Below are 15,032 nucleotides of genomic sequence, written 5' to 3' on the forward strand. Positions count from 1 at the left end.
AGACCTGCCCAGTCAATAGAGTAGGACAAAGTCATGCTTCCTGTGCTGTAGATGCAGAAGGCAAAAAGAATTGCATTGTGCCTAACACTACTCAAGGACGTGTAAACCAGGTCATGCATCTTTACCTTAGTACTGACAAGTCCATCACTAAACCATGCTACCAAGTTCTACAGCTACACCTTGGCTCTCCAGTCAATGAACCAGCTCATGGATGGCAATCATGGAGTCCCAATTAGCATGATGCTGCCTCAGGTGCACCAGCATGGTAGCCATTGACACCTGCTGTTCTTCAACCCTCAGCGAACCCACAACAGAAGGATTCTGTGGAAGGCCAAGCAAGGTAGACAACTGTTTAAGATTCCCCAGTCTCCAAGGCAGCTATGCCAAAAGCCCACCGGTGGTGCCCTCTTGGAACTTTGAAGTACCTTCTCCTGAAGCAGTCTATGCTGAGGATGCACATTGCCTCCAGGCCAGACCCAATGGGGTGCTTTTGCCATTCCTTCCAGGTTAGACTCACTTCAGCCTCCGGTACAGTTAACTGCTGGGATCCTCCTGTCACTCCAGAAATACAGGTGGGTTCTACCTCTTTAAGTCTTGATGGCATTAGGGTACACTGTGCACCGGTATCCAGTAGAGCCTGACACATTTATGGGTGTGATGTGCCAGGCCATTAAATATACACAGTCCAGTAAGCTTGATTGTTCAGAAACAGCAGGAGAAGCATTGCAAGGGGTGGTGCTGCTGGTGAAGACACGTTTGTGCCAGCAGCCTGAGTAGGCAGCAGCTGTGCACAGGTGAGGGGAGGCCAGGAAGCACATGCCAAGAGCGCTCCTGCCAGCAGAGCCAAGGCCGGGGCCGGGGCTGAGGCCAAGGGGAGAGGCATGCCCAGGGCAGGGGGCTGCAAGGGCCATGCTGAGCTCCCTGCCCCTGCAGCAACCGCACTGGCCCTCAGCAGATCTGCTCGCGGGCACACACGGAGAGGTGTTGGCGTGCATCAGACAGCAACAAGGAGAGCACTGGAGAGGGCCAGGGCCAGGCGGGTGGCAGAGTCCCATGCAGGGGCTGGTTGGGGGTCCCCTCTGCTGCAGACACTGCATGAAGTATGGCAGGAGGAGGGCAGACAGAGCTCGTGGTCATGGGGCAGATCCTGGCCCTGGACGCTCCATGAGCGCCTTGCAGCTCCTGACAGGCTGCAGTGAGGTGCCCCTCAGCCTTCCCTCCTGTGCTCCCAGGGCACGTGGCTGCCTCCTCCCAGCTCACTGCCCACCAAGAACGTCCGACAGGGCTGCTTCCCAAATTGGGTCTTGCCCGGTGTTAGTCCCCTGCAGGGGCAGAAAATGGCCCTTATCTTGGTGGCTTTTCATGGCATTCCTCTTAGTACATGCTCTTCTCATCTTTGATCTCTTTTACTGAATACAGAGTCCTAGGAGAACTTTTTGGTACAGTGTACTGTAGAAAAAAAAACATCGAGTCCCTCAGCCACATCTCTGCTTTTCCCCCACATTGCAGCTGGTTTCTTCATTCCACAACCTCTGCTGTACCTGAAGAGAAATTATGAGAAACAAGACTCACAGAAAATGACTACCTGCTGGTTATTTTATTTGGTTAATTACCAAGATCTTACCAGCGCCTGTAAATGAGGTCTTTGGGTTAAAAAACAAGAAAGACAACAACAACAGAAGGTCAAAGAAGTGAGATGGAGAAAAATGTTTTTATTGGACTAGTATTGCAAAGAATGAAAAGCAATTTTGAAATACATGAACAAAGGTGTTTCTGCCTTGTCTGGGCTTATGTGAGGAAGATGTGCAGGTACCTCATTGATGGGGAAATACTGTAGATTAGAATAACATCCTCAGTGCCTCCTTTAGCTCCTTGTTCCTCATGCTGTAGATGAGGGTTTCACTGCTGGAGACAACACCGAGTATAGAACTGAAACCACCAGGCCCAGGAATAGGGAGGTGTTGGAGAGAGGCTTCAGGTAGGCAACCATGGCAGTGATGCTATGCAGGGAGACCACGGCCAAGTAAGGGAGGCATGTGGCCAGGTGAGGGAGGGCTTTGTGCTGGCCCTGCTCAGAGGACTTCCTCAGCACAGCCCTGAGAACCTGCACATAGGACAGAGCAATGGAAACAAAACATCTAAATGCTAAACAGACACTGAACGCAAGTACCCCAACTTCCCTGAGGTAGGGATCTGAGCAGGAGAGCTTGAGTTGAGCTTTGAGGAGACCCTGAGGAGAGCTTTGACTCAAATCAGAACACTTTGACATGAAACAGCGCATCTTTACACTTGCTGATTGCTCTTCTCAGCACTCTTCTCATCCTAATCCAAAATATAGCACCCTTCCACCTACTAGGAGGAAAATGAACTCTGTCCTAACTGAAACCAGGACAAGGGTGCACTCTATTCCATCATCCAGGTCATTGACAAATAAGTTGAACAGGACTGGACTCAGTGTAGGTCCCTGGGAGACACTGCTGGCTGCAGGCCTTCAACTAGACTCTGTTGCACTAAGCACGACCCTCTGAACTCTGCCAGCCAGCCAGCTCACAACCCACCTCACTGACCACTCCTCCACCTCACACTTTGTGAGCTTGCCTATGAGGATGTTATAGGAGACAGTGCTGAAAGCCTTGCTGAAGTCAAAGTAGACAACATGTGCTGCTCTCCCCTCACCCACTCAGCTAGTCATTCCATCATAGCAGCCTATCAAGTTGGTGAAGCATGGTTTCCCTTGATGAACCCATGCCGACTACTCCTGATCACCTTCTTCTCTTCCACATGCTGGAGATGACCTCCAGGATGAGCTGTTCCATTGCCTTTCCAGGGATGGAGGTGAGGCTGACCAGCCTGTAGTTGCCTGGGTCCTCCTTCTTGCCCTTGTTGAAGAGCGGTATGACATGAGATTTCTTCCAGTCTTCAGGCAACTCTCCTGTTCTCCATGACATTTCAAAAATGATGGGCCAGCAGTAATGTTGCAGGAAGCACGGCCGAAAGCACGACAGACACCAGTAGAGTCAGATCATGCTCCATTTTATTGCCCGAATAGCCTAACTTTTATAGAGAACTTAACAGGGGTGGACAGTGTTTCACACAAGATTATTGGTCACAAGCACTCAGACAAACAGCTACAAGAAAACAACCCCACCTGCAAGAAAACAACCCCCTTGTGATTAGCAGTCACATAGACCTTGTCCTTGAGGCCAGCTACTGGTAACAATATTTTCCTGAATTCCTCAATTGGGCGATGTGGGAACACTGTCATGGGAACTTCTCATACTTGCCCTGGTAGCTTGGTTTGCTCAGCTACAGCAAGCCATGGGATTTTTGCTGTTTCAAGAAATCCCTCAACAATTCCCCCTTCTTCTTTTGAGCAAACCAAGCCCGACACAACAGTTTTACAAGTAACTCTTTAGCTATACTTACAACACACAACGATGATTACCACCACCATAAACCAAATCCTTAATCCCCTTGTGATTAAACCCAGCAACCATCTACACTTTGTTTCAAACAAGTCAGTGAACCGTTGATTGAAAGGATTGATACCATATTGAATCTTTCTCATGTGCTCTTTCAGGAAAGTAATGGATTTGTGAATTGACTCATTATGATCAGAAAGGTTTAAACAGTACATTCCCTTAAAGTCCTCACACCCATTCCTTTGAGCCAAAAGCAAGATGTCAATAGCAGCTTGATCCTGTAAAAGCAGATGTCACAGACTATTTTGATCTGGTAACATCTCCTCAAGTATCTCTGTCGTGGCATAGGCTTGCCTCTCGGCCCAGCATACCAATTTTTCTAAGTTGTTACGTGAGGCCGCAGATGCCACTCCAGGCACTGAAATTGCTAATGCCGCTCTAGCTGCAACCCCACACAATTCAACATTATCGTTACAATCCAATGCAAGCAATGTCCATTTATGTCTGGTGATCTCACGCAACTGTAACAAGCTAGGAGCAAATACAATGAGTTTATCTATGTAACATGGACATCTGATAGCATTTGCAGGGATACCTTGCCAGGCCCCATTCCCACAAATCAGAAGCACATCAGGAGGTAAGGCCAAAGCTGTACAATTGTTCCAAACACTGTAGTTGTTACCCCTTGTCTCCATGCTATAAACCCCTAAACCCTGCTTAGCAGCGTCATTGCAGTCACAGGTGTTATTTGTGTCTTTGTACCAGTATGGCCTTTTCCAGGTTCCTGTAGCAGGAATTATCTGATATCCACGGCTACGTTCACTTTTGTAGCCACCTTTCAGGTTGATACACATTTGACTACAGATACCAAGGTTTTGACATTCATCAATGTCTCCACAGTTTCTCTTGTCTATAAACTCAAACCCAGCTGGACAGTCACATTCATTTATGATGCATTCCTCCAGGGGCTCATCACCTTGCAGTCTCTCTGCTGGTTACACACTTTATTGATATCTATGCATTCTCCACTTCTGCACTTGAATTTGCCAGATCCAGAGCACTGAACAACATTGTTACAGTTTGCTTCATCAGTGCCATACAGACAGTCTCTCACACCATTGCACTGCCTACTCCCATGGACACAGTTCCCATCTTCACATCTGAACTGGTCTGGCCTGCAGGTCCAAGAAGGGCAGTTAATTTCATCACTTCCATCCTTGCAATCAGGATCTCTGTCACATCGCCACTTCTTGTGGATACATTCACCTGAGCCGCACTGCACCTCACTCGTAGCACACTTCACTGGAGGTGCAGGCTGGCGGCCACACTGCTCCAAAGATTCATCCGAGTGGTTGGAGCAGTCAGCATCATCATCACACACCCAGCTGATAGGGATGCAGGTAGAACTCTTGCACTGAAACTCATGAACACCACAGGTAGGAGGTGCACACTCCAACTCATCACTACCATCACTGCAGTCATCTTGAACATTGCAGAAAAAGCTTTTGGAAATACATTGCCCACTACTGCATGTGAATTCTGCTGCACTACAAGTCACAATGCCACAATTCTCTTCATCTTCTCCACTGTCACAGTCCTTTTCACCATCACATTTCCAGGACACTGGGATACACTGGGTTGACTGAGGACCACAGCTGATTTCATTTACCCGGCATGTTCTCGTATGACACAGCTCAGCACTCTCATCAGACCCATTTTCACAGTCCGAATCCCCATCACACTGCCATCTATTTGGCACACACTGACCACTGTTGCACACAAAGTCAGATTCAGCACACATCTTCACACAAGCACTCTCATCACTGCCATCTAAGCAGTCTTCACATTTTGCTCTAGCACCGTCAGCAGCAGTGCACAGGCCGGCGAGGGCGAGCAGCAGGCAGAGTGCCCCGCAGCGCGGCAGCACCCACCGCCGCCCTGCACCTGTGTCACTTATACTGCTCCTATTACCCATGCCGTTAGTGTCAGTGGCATCCTCCTGGTACCATTTCTGTCTTTGTCGCCCCTTACTCTCCCCCTTTTCTTTTTTACCACTGACCATTCACCACAAATGGGTGAGACACATGATTACTAGTTAGGAAAGAGAGTGTAACGTCTGCTATACGGCTGCAGGCCGTGCCAGCTGCAACCCTAGAAGCTGTTTGTGAACGAGCCTGACTGCCGGTGGTCATTTGGCGGTGTAATCTGCATCTCTGCTCTCCTGCCCTGCAATAGAGCTAAATCGTCATTAATAGTCTGTAGAATGTGGCAACCCCACGGAATGTTATCCAGAAACATAGTTATAACACCGATCTGGGGACGAATAGTCTTTTTTTGCATTGCAAGATAACTTCTTATAAAAAGAATGCCAGAGAGAAGCAGCACAGCCGCTGCTGCCGCTGTCTCCATGGTTCCGTCAGACAGGCTGCAGGGTCCTGATCTCCGCCCCTCTGCTCTGTGCCGACTCACCACACGGTGAGGGTCGGCCGCCATTGTCCACTGACGCCTCTGGTCTCCCGTAGCAACTCGATCTCGGATGGCCCGTATCGCACCGCGTTTATTTCACTTTCATGCGATTACTTCAAATTTCCCGCGTCCCCCCGCGATTCCGCGTCTCACTGCGATTCCTTTTTCCGCATCTCTCCGCGATTCCGCGTCTCACCGCGATTCCCTTTTCCGCGTCTCTCCGCGATTCCGCGTCTCTCCGCGATTCCCTTTTCCGCGTCTCTCCGCGATTCCACGTCTCTCCGCGATTCCCTTTTCCGCGTCTCTCCGCGATTCCGCGTCTCTCCGCGATTCCGCGTCTCACCGCGATTCCGCGTCTCTCCGCGATTCCCTTTTCCACGTCTCACCGCGATTCCGCGTCTCTCCGCGATTCCCTTTTCCGCGTCTCTCCGCGATTCCGCGTCTCACCGCGATTCCCTTTTCCGCGTCTCTCCGCGATTCCGCGTCTCACCCCGAGGCCGTTGCCCAGGTCGGTTAGTAGGGTGTTTCAATGCTTCTCTCTGTGCGGTGGTCGGCTTGCCGTGTGCCTCGGATCTCTGTCCCGGCGTCGCTCCGATGTCCTGGCGCTGCTCCGATGTCCCGGCCTCAGCCTGTTCAGGTCTCAGCCTGTTCGGGCACCATATGTTGCAGGAAGCACGGCCGAAAGCACGACAGACACCAGTAGAGTCAGATCATGCTCCATTTTATTGCCCGAATAGCCTAACTTTTATAGAGAACTTAACAGGGGTGGACAGTGTTTCACACAAGATTATTGGTCACAAGCACTCAGACAAACAGCTACAAGAAAACAACCCCACCTGCAAGAAAACAACCCCCTTGTGATTAGCAGTCACATAGACCTTGTCCTTGAGGCCAGCTACTGGTAACAATATTTTCCTGAATTCCTCAATTGGGCGATGTGGGAACACTGTCATGGGAACTTCTCATACTTGCCCTGGTAGCTTGGTTTGCTCAGCTACAGCAAGCCATGGGATTTTTGCTGTTTCAAGAAATCCCTCAACACAGTAACATCTGTCATCTCCCTCAGAACTCATGGATGTACCCATTAGGCCTCATGGATTTGTGGCTGTCAAGTTTGCCTAAGAGATCTCTGACCTGATCCTCTTCAACCAACGGAGAGTTCTTGTTTCTCCAGATTTCCTCCCTTGTTCCTAATGCCAGAGATTCAGGAGGGCTGCTCTTAGCAGTGAAGACTGAATCAAAGAAGGCATTCAGTAATTCTGCCTTCTCTGTATCCTTTGTCACAAGGGCACCAAACACATTAAGCAGTGGGCCCACATTTTCCTTCCTCTTCCTTCTGCTCTTGATGTATTTGAAAAAGACCTTTTCTCAGACAATGTCCCTATATTCTTCCCAAGTGGCTTGTCCCTTTTTTCTACGTTATGTATACTTCCTTCTTCCATTTCAGTCACTCATGGATCTCCTTGATCATCCAAGCAGGTCTCCTGTTCCCTTTGTCTGACATTTTGCTCACAGGAATACATAGCTCTTGAGCTTGGAGGACTTGGAGGTCAGTGTGCTATTGCTACCGGTGCACCGTTGTGGCAGACATCAACACCTGCTCTTCGGCTCTCAGCAACCCCACAACAAAAGGGTCCTGTGTGAGACCAGGCAAGGTAGAAAACTCTTTGATGTTCGCTGCATTCAAGGCAGTTATGCCAACAGCCCTCTGGTACCCTTTTGTTTACTTGTTTGCCCTTGGAAAAAGCCAGAAACACAGTCTGGAGGCATGTCGTTAGGGTTACCCAAAGATGTTTACATTTCTCAAGCGCTATCATGACTGGCCTGAAAGAAAGAAGGGGAAGGTGCCATGCCTTGTTCCCTCCACCAAGTGGATTCATGAGCGTTGTACCAAAAGCACCTCAAATAATATTTATTGGTGCAGATTTAGGGAAAGCATCACAAGCCCATATTTGCTTTCCTAGTGGTAACTTAATAGTTTCTTGCAATATGTAGTTGCTTTACAGGGAAGGATTTGTAGCAATTTGTAATACAGACATTCACAAAAACAGAGCAAGGAGGTGTCCGTGTCCTTTTGTACTACAGAATCCTACCAACCTACTGCTGTGATCCATGGGCAAGCTGACTCTCCTAGGTCCTGATTGTTGATACTTTGATGCCCTTGGAGAGGTCCTCAAAGCTGCAGGAGCAACCACGGACCTGGGGCTTGGAGACATCCCTTTGCTGCAGAGAACAGACTCAACCACAGGGGCTAGACCATTTAGATACCAGAGTGACAAGAAACTGGCTTTTTTGATGCTCAGGTCTGCTGCCCCCTCGCACACAGCCAGGCCTGTGGCTCATCTCCATGTAGAGGATGAGGACTCAAAGCTCTGCTGGTGCCCAATTAAGAGAGAAATACTCCACTTGTGGAAGGGCAGGGCTGGTGGGGAGGTGGCTCAGGACAGGCACTCAGTTCTTTCTCTTAATCCCCACCCAGGGAGCCTTGAGACCACGTGTCAGTGTCTGTACTGCCCACAGGTACCTGCAGTCTTGTATCCTCAACATCCATCCTCTGTATGTAACATTTTTACTTTTTTTTTTTTTTTTTCTTTCCTCGCAGTTTGGGGCCAGCATTGGTTGACCTGGTACCTGGCAGTGAAAGGCTGTGTCTCGCACTGTTGTGGTTTAACCCAGCTGCCAGCTAAACACCACACAGCCATTCAGTCACCCTCCCCACTCCCTCTCTGGGATGGGGGAGAGAAACAGGAAAATGAAGCCTGTGGGTTGAGATAAAGACAGTTATTAGGACAGAAAAAATAGTCATAGTTCTACTACTAATAATGTGTATGAAACAAGTGATGCGCAATGCAATTGCTCACCACCCGCTGACCAATGCCCAGCCTAACCCTGAGCGGCCACCCCTCCGACCCTGGCTAAACACCCCTATCTATTGTTTAGCATGATGTCAGATGGTATGGAATACCCCTTTGGGCAGTTTGGGTCAGCTGTCCTGGGTCTGCTCCCTCCCAGCTCCTGCTGCACCCCCAGCCTGTCCACTGGCAGGACAGAGCGAGAAGCTGAAAAGTCCTTGGCTTGGTGTAAGCACTGCTCTGCAACAATTAAAACATCGGGGTGTTATCAACATTATTCTCATCTTAAATCCCAAACACACCACCCTACCAGTTGCTAGGAGGAAAATTAACTCTATCCTAGCTGAAACCAGCACAAGTGAGCAGCTCCTTGGGTATATTACTGACACCCTCTTTGCAAGAAGCAGAGATGTGGCAGAGATGCCACTACAGAGACAACAGGACTTTCACCAAGGTACATGAGACCTAAGGGCTTAGTCAAGTACTAGAGCTCAAGAGAACAACGTGGAAGCCAAAAGAGAGCAGCAGTCAAAAGGCCACATCCTGCTGCTGGCCATGGCCATGGCTCCAGGGAAGCAGCAGCCCCGACCCGAAGGCAGCAGAGAGGCAGAGCCCAGAGGGCAGTGAGGGGCAGTCTCAAGGTCCACTGGGGCTGCTCCTCTGTGTGACAGCAGCTCCAGGGGAGATGGGAAGAGATAGCATCTGAGACCAATGAAGTTTTTGTGGATTCTTTATTCTCCTTATCCACACAGGAAGCCAAGTTCTGTAGATACATAAGATGATTGGGTGAAAGTAAATAAATCAAAAAAATAATAATAGACAGAATGCCATGAATAGAATTCAAACAAAATCACAATTTTAAGAGATAATATTAATAATAATAAAAGAATTGAGAGCTAGTGTACCAAGAGATTGTTCAGATAACCTATGCATCCATTTAATATTATAGGAACATTATTGATGCCAAAGAAGCATATATCCAATGAGTTTCCACAAGGTGTCCTTGAGCTCCTGGTTTCTCATGCTGTAGATGACGGGGTTCACTGCTGGAGGCACCACTGAGTACAGAAATGACAACACCAAGTTCAAGGATGAGGAAGAGATGGAGGGGGGCTTCAGGTACGCAACCAAGGCAGTACTGAGAGTCAGAGAGACCACAGCTAGGTGAGGGAGGCATGTGGAAAAGGCTTTGTGCTTGCCCTGCTCAGAGGGCATCCTCAGCACAACCCTGAAGATCTGCACATAGGACATCACAATGAAAACAAAACAACCAAAGCCCAAAGAAAAACTAAACACAAGTTCCCAAAATTCTCTGAGTTAGGCATCTGAACAGGAGAGCTTGAGTATGTGGGGGACTTCACAGAAGAACTGGTCCACAGCATTGCCATGGCAGAGGGGCAGGGAAAATGTAATGGCCGTGTGCAGGACAGCATTGAGAAAGCCACTGCCCCAGGCAGCTGCTGCCATGGTGGCACAAGCTCTGCTGCCCAGGAGGCTCCCGTAGTGCAGGGGCTTGCAGATGGCAAAGTAGCGGTCATAGGCCATGACGGTGTGAAGGGAATATTCTGCTTCAACCAAGAAGAATAAAAAGAAGACCTGTGCAGCACAGCCTTGATAGGAGATGGCTCTGGTGTCCCAGATGGCATTGGCCATGGCTTTGGGAAGAGTGGTGGAGATGTAGCCCAGGTCAAGGAGGGCGAGGTTGAGGAGGAAGAAGTACATGTTGGTGTGGAGGCGGTGGTCATAGGCTACTGCACTGAGGATGAGGCCATTGCCCAGGAGAGCAGCTAGGTAGATGCCCAGGAAGAGTGCGAAGTGCAGGAGCTGCAGCTCGCGCGTGTCTGCAAATGCCAGCAGGAGGAACTCACTCACAGAGCTGCTGTTGGACATTTACAAGTTCTGCCACGGAGTCCTGCCCAAGGCAGAGGAAGACTATTTACCACAGAGTTATGTGAGAGAAATAATTTCCATTTCTCTTTAAGCCTCCCTCTGCAAATATCCGCAGACCTTTGGCAGGTCCCTTTCATGCCATATTAGTGATGCTGCCTTAGGGCCTCCGTGGGGTCAGTCGACTCTGCTCTGGGCAATGCAGGAATCAGTCCTGACCTACAGCAAGAGATGAAGAACATAGGTGGATTTATATTTTCTATGTTATGTTCTAGCTGCCCCACCACACTTGAGGACTGTCTGTAAGGCATAAATCCTGGGCACTTCTGCTGCATTCCAAGTGAAATCCTGTGGATCGTCAGAGGCAAAGGTACTGTCCCTTTAGTTCAGGTTGTACTTTCAGAGGGGGCAGCCAGTCTGTCCATAGAGGCTGGTCTCTTCTGCTGGCATGTGTATGAGCTGTAGGATAATTATGCTCACATGTTCACCTGAAAAGAAGCAGGACACTGCTGAATCCAGGCTCAGAGTGCACATCTCCAGACACCTCACCCTGTCCCTGTATTTGCCATTCCCCAAGCACACTGAGGGCTCACTTCATGTGCGTGTGAAACCCCATCCCCAGCCAGAATCACAGAATTGCAGGGGTTGGAAGGGACCTCAAGAGATCATCTGGTCCAACCCCCCTGCCAAAGCAGGCTGCCCAGGTAGGCATCCAGACAGGCCCCGAATATCTCCAGAGAAGGAGACTCCACAGGTGGAGAAGCCAGCAGGAATGCCAGCGTGCTGCTGCCAGGGGAGGCAAGGCCAGGGAGGGACAGACAGACACTCAGCACACCCTCCTGTGCTGCAGCTCCTGCTCATTGCAAATGCTGTGTCCTCTGCTTTGGCCTGCAGACACCTCTCAAAGACAGGGCACTGGGCATCACAGAGGGTTTGCAGCTCCTAAGGTCAGCTAGGATAAAACCTGAGAGGACCACAATGATGATGTTGGTGCACTCTGTGGGCTGAGGTGTGGGAAGGGACTTCACAAAGTTAAGCACTGGCACTTTGATTTCTCAATGCAATGCTCCAGGAGTCTCAGTCTGCTGTACAACCCCAACAATCCATTACTGTGAAATCTGCCTCCCCTTCATGGCAGGAATCTCAAAACACAGACTGCAGAAAAAGCCTTACCCTTCAGATTAACCAAGCGTCAATCTTCCTCATGAAATGCTTCCTCATAATGCCATATTCTAAAGCATTTCAGAAACAGAGAGACCCATCCCGACAGACACTATCAGCCATCGGATGTGTAGAAGACCCCTCAGGCAACCCCACCTGCATTGCCCTGCTGCCAGAGCCTGACAGTATCAAGAGCCTGCAGATGTGTCCTACCACACGCTGCCCTCTGCTGTTGCGCTCCTCACTGCCTCCAAGCCCTCTTTCCTTCTCTCCTCTCCCCGTGCCACTTGCGGTCAGATCCCCCAGCCCTGCTGTGCTGTAGAGGAGCTGCTCCTGGGCACAGCTGTCTCTCTGCAGTGCTGCCCGCTTGCTAGGAGCTCCCCTTGGGCCCAGGAGCCCTGCCCAGCTCAGCAGCACAGCACCCGCTTTGCTTGCTTGCTCTGTGCCATTAGGCTCCCTCGAGGTGTCCCCAAGGCCTCAGGGCTGACAGCTCCTGAAGGCAGCAGGGTCTCTCCTTGTGGTGTGGTGTTTGAGGCAGACTGAATTCATCACCGACTGCCCTTCTCTGAACACAGGAGGGATGACTTTTACAAGGGTGATTTGTGCTTTTAGACTGTGGTTGTCAAACATGTTGTGCTTTAACCTGTCAGGCACCTCAGCACCACACAGCTGTTAGCTCACACCCACCCCTAAAAAGACAATGGGTTGAAATAAAGATAATGTAAAAGGACAGAAAATGAAGAGATAGGAATAACAGTAACAATACTAATAATATATACTAATCTACATTATTTTTATTATTGTTATATGTATAAGGCAAGTGATGCACAGTGCAATTGCTCATCACACACTGACTGATGCCCAACCTTTCCTCAAGCAGGGGTCCCACAGAACCTGGACAGCCTGCATTAGGCTCTTGTGTGCAGGTCCCTTGACCTTACTTTGTTTTAGGGCAATACAAGCCTTCAGAATGATTTGGAACATTTGCTTCCCTTTCTCAAATCCTTCTGTTGCTGTGTTGCCCCATGTGATGGGGCATCAATATATTGGAAGTGTTCAGGAACTTCCCTGTGTTCCAGGGCAGTTTGGATCAGCCAATGGCAAAAATAGGGCTGTGTTTCCAGCCCTGGGGCACGGGATGTCCTGGGGCAGGACAACCCTCCATGTGAATGCAAAGTGTGGCCTTTGTACTGCCAACAAAGGGATGGAGAAAAATGCGTTAGCAATATTAATTGTGGCATAGCACTTGGCTGCCTTTGACTCCAGTTCATACTGAATGAAGTTCTAGCACGCATGGCACAGCAGCACTCAGTGGTGGTGGGACTTCATTCAAGCCACAGAAGTGCACCGTAATCTTCCACTCACCATTAGAATTTTGCACTGTCCATATGGAACTATTAAAGGGTGAGAGAGTATTGCTGATCACTCCTTGGCTCTCCAGTTGACGAACCAGCTCATGGATGGGAATCAGGGAGTCTCCGTTAGTGCAATATTGCCTTGGGCGCACTGTTGTGGTAGCGATTGGCACCTGCTGCTCATTGGCCATCAGCACCTCCACAGCAGAAGGGTCCTGTGAAAGTGTGGGCAAGGTAGACAACTGTTTCCTGTCCTCCGTCTCCAAGACAGCTATGCCATAAGCCCACCAATACCCTTGTGGAACTTTGAAGTACCCGCTCCTGAAGTAGTCTATGCCAAGGTTACACAGATCCTCCAGGCCAGTCCCAATGGGTTGCATTTGCCACTCCTTCCCCGTTAGACTCACTTCAGCCTCCTGTACAGTTACATCTTGGGTTTGATGTGCCAGGCCAATAATCCTCAAAGTCCAATACACCTGATTGTCCTCTCCCTCCCCCAGGGTGGAGGCTGTGCCCCTCTAGTTCTGCTCATAGTATTCTTTACTCTGTTTGGAGGATTGCCCACTAGAAATTGGAGTAGCAAGTGTCCCAGAAGAACCACTTTTTGACAAAGTTTTTCCTTGTGCTTCATGTATCCTTGCCTCTAAGGTGGAGGTCGATTTTTGCATCCCATTTTCTCATGGCCTCTCCATTGTCAGACCATCAAAAGCACAGGATGGAACCTGGTAAGTACCCACTATGTCACCTTTCTTGAGCAGAGGGATGCTTACAGCTGATAGCTGAGCTATTGGTTTGTGCAGGTGGGGAGGAAGCCATATTCTCTCGGAGCTGTTGGACCTCTTGGGAAAGTTTCTTTCTGGACGAGACACAGGCCCATAGGGAAGAAGAGAGACTTTCTTTGTAATGCCATAGTTGGCTAGCCAATTCATCCACCATGGGTTCCTCTTGGTCTTTCCAGGTCATTACTACCAATGGGTTGGCATACGATGATGGTGTGCTCTGTACAAACTCCTGCCCCATGGGTCATATACCCTTGACTTCATCTGGATCTTTGGATAGCTGTTTGTTATCTAGGTTTCTACAAGTCACCTTCAGCATGTCTAATTTCCTCAGGAATGGATACCCCTCTGCATGGTGCTCCACTTTCCTGGTTGACATACAAGATCTTCCTTCAAGAGAGACCTTTCCTTCAAGCATGATGGGAGTAAGTCCCTTCTGCACTTTTCTAATGCCTTTGTCAATCATCCCTCACCTACAGGAGGAACCCTGCTGCTTGGCTTCCCTGCCTTCTAATACCAGGCTATTGGCCCTGTTCTCCCCCCACTGCAGCAGCCAGATGACAATGTGCTCACCGAGATGATTGCTGAAATCTTTTCCCATACCTCGTAGCTTACCCTGGGACAGGGACCATTTGGTTTCTGATGCTTATATGATTTCTTCTGCTTTGACCTCCTGCTTCCAAGATGGCCCAACTTTGGAGAAACCTGCCTCATCTTCTTTTTCCTCCTTTCTTGTCTGCGTAGGAGTTTCCTTCCTTTCTAAAGAAAAACTGAGTTTTTCACACCCACTGTTTTCTCTTGCATGTAGAGTCAACCGATACTGGCTTAGTTTGGTTCTCTGGCCCAGTGATGTGGCCCATTGCAGGGGCTGGAGTGGCTGCAGGGACCATCACAGGAGTTGTTCTGGCTGCGGGGCCTTTTGGATGAGTTGGAGTGGCTGCAGTGCCTATTGCAGGTTTGGGAGTGGCTATAGGGCTTATTATAGGGATGTGTTTAACCTTAAGCCCATTGCAGGAGCTGGAGTGCCTGTAGGGCCTGTTGCAGGGTTTGGAGTGGCTTTGGACAGGCTCTGGGCCTGTCAAAGGGGCTGGAGTGTGCCTGCAGGAAAAG

At 49.5% G+C, this 15,032-nt stretch overlaps 2 pseudogenes across 2 annotated transcripts; both read right to left on the bottom strand.

Annotated features, from left to right (window-relative positions):
• Window positions 1-2,491: 2,491 nt before the first annotated feature.
• Window positions 2,492-5,397, bottom strand: LOC311428203 (very low-density lipoprotein receptor pseudogene; annotated as a pseudogene). The gene is made up of 2 exons: window positions 4,185-5,397; window positions 2,492-2,636 (listed from the first exon to the last, which is right to left on the bottom strand). The product of its transcript is annotated as a very low-density lipoprotein receptor pseudogene (transcript).
• Window positions 5,398-9,694: 4,297 nt separating this feature from the next.
• Window positions 9,695-10,630, bottom strand: LOC311428204 (olfactory receptor 14C36-like; annotated as a pseudogene). The gene has a single exon. The product of its transcript is annotated as an olfactory receptor 14C36-like (transcript).
• Between the last annotated feature and the right edge of the window lie 4,402 nt (window positions 10,631-15,032).

The sequence above is a fragment of the Aythya ferina genome (genome assembly GCF_964211825.1).
Source record: "Aythya ferina genome assembly, contig: HAP1_SCAFFOLD_36, whole genome shotgun sequence".
Taxonomy (NCBI): Eukaryota; Metazoa; Chordata; class Aves; order Anseriformes; family Anatidae; genus Aythya; species Aythya ferina.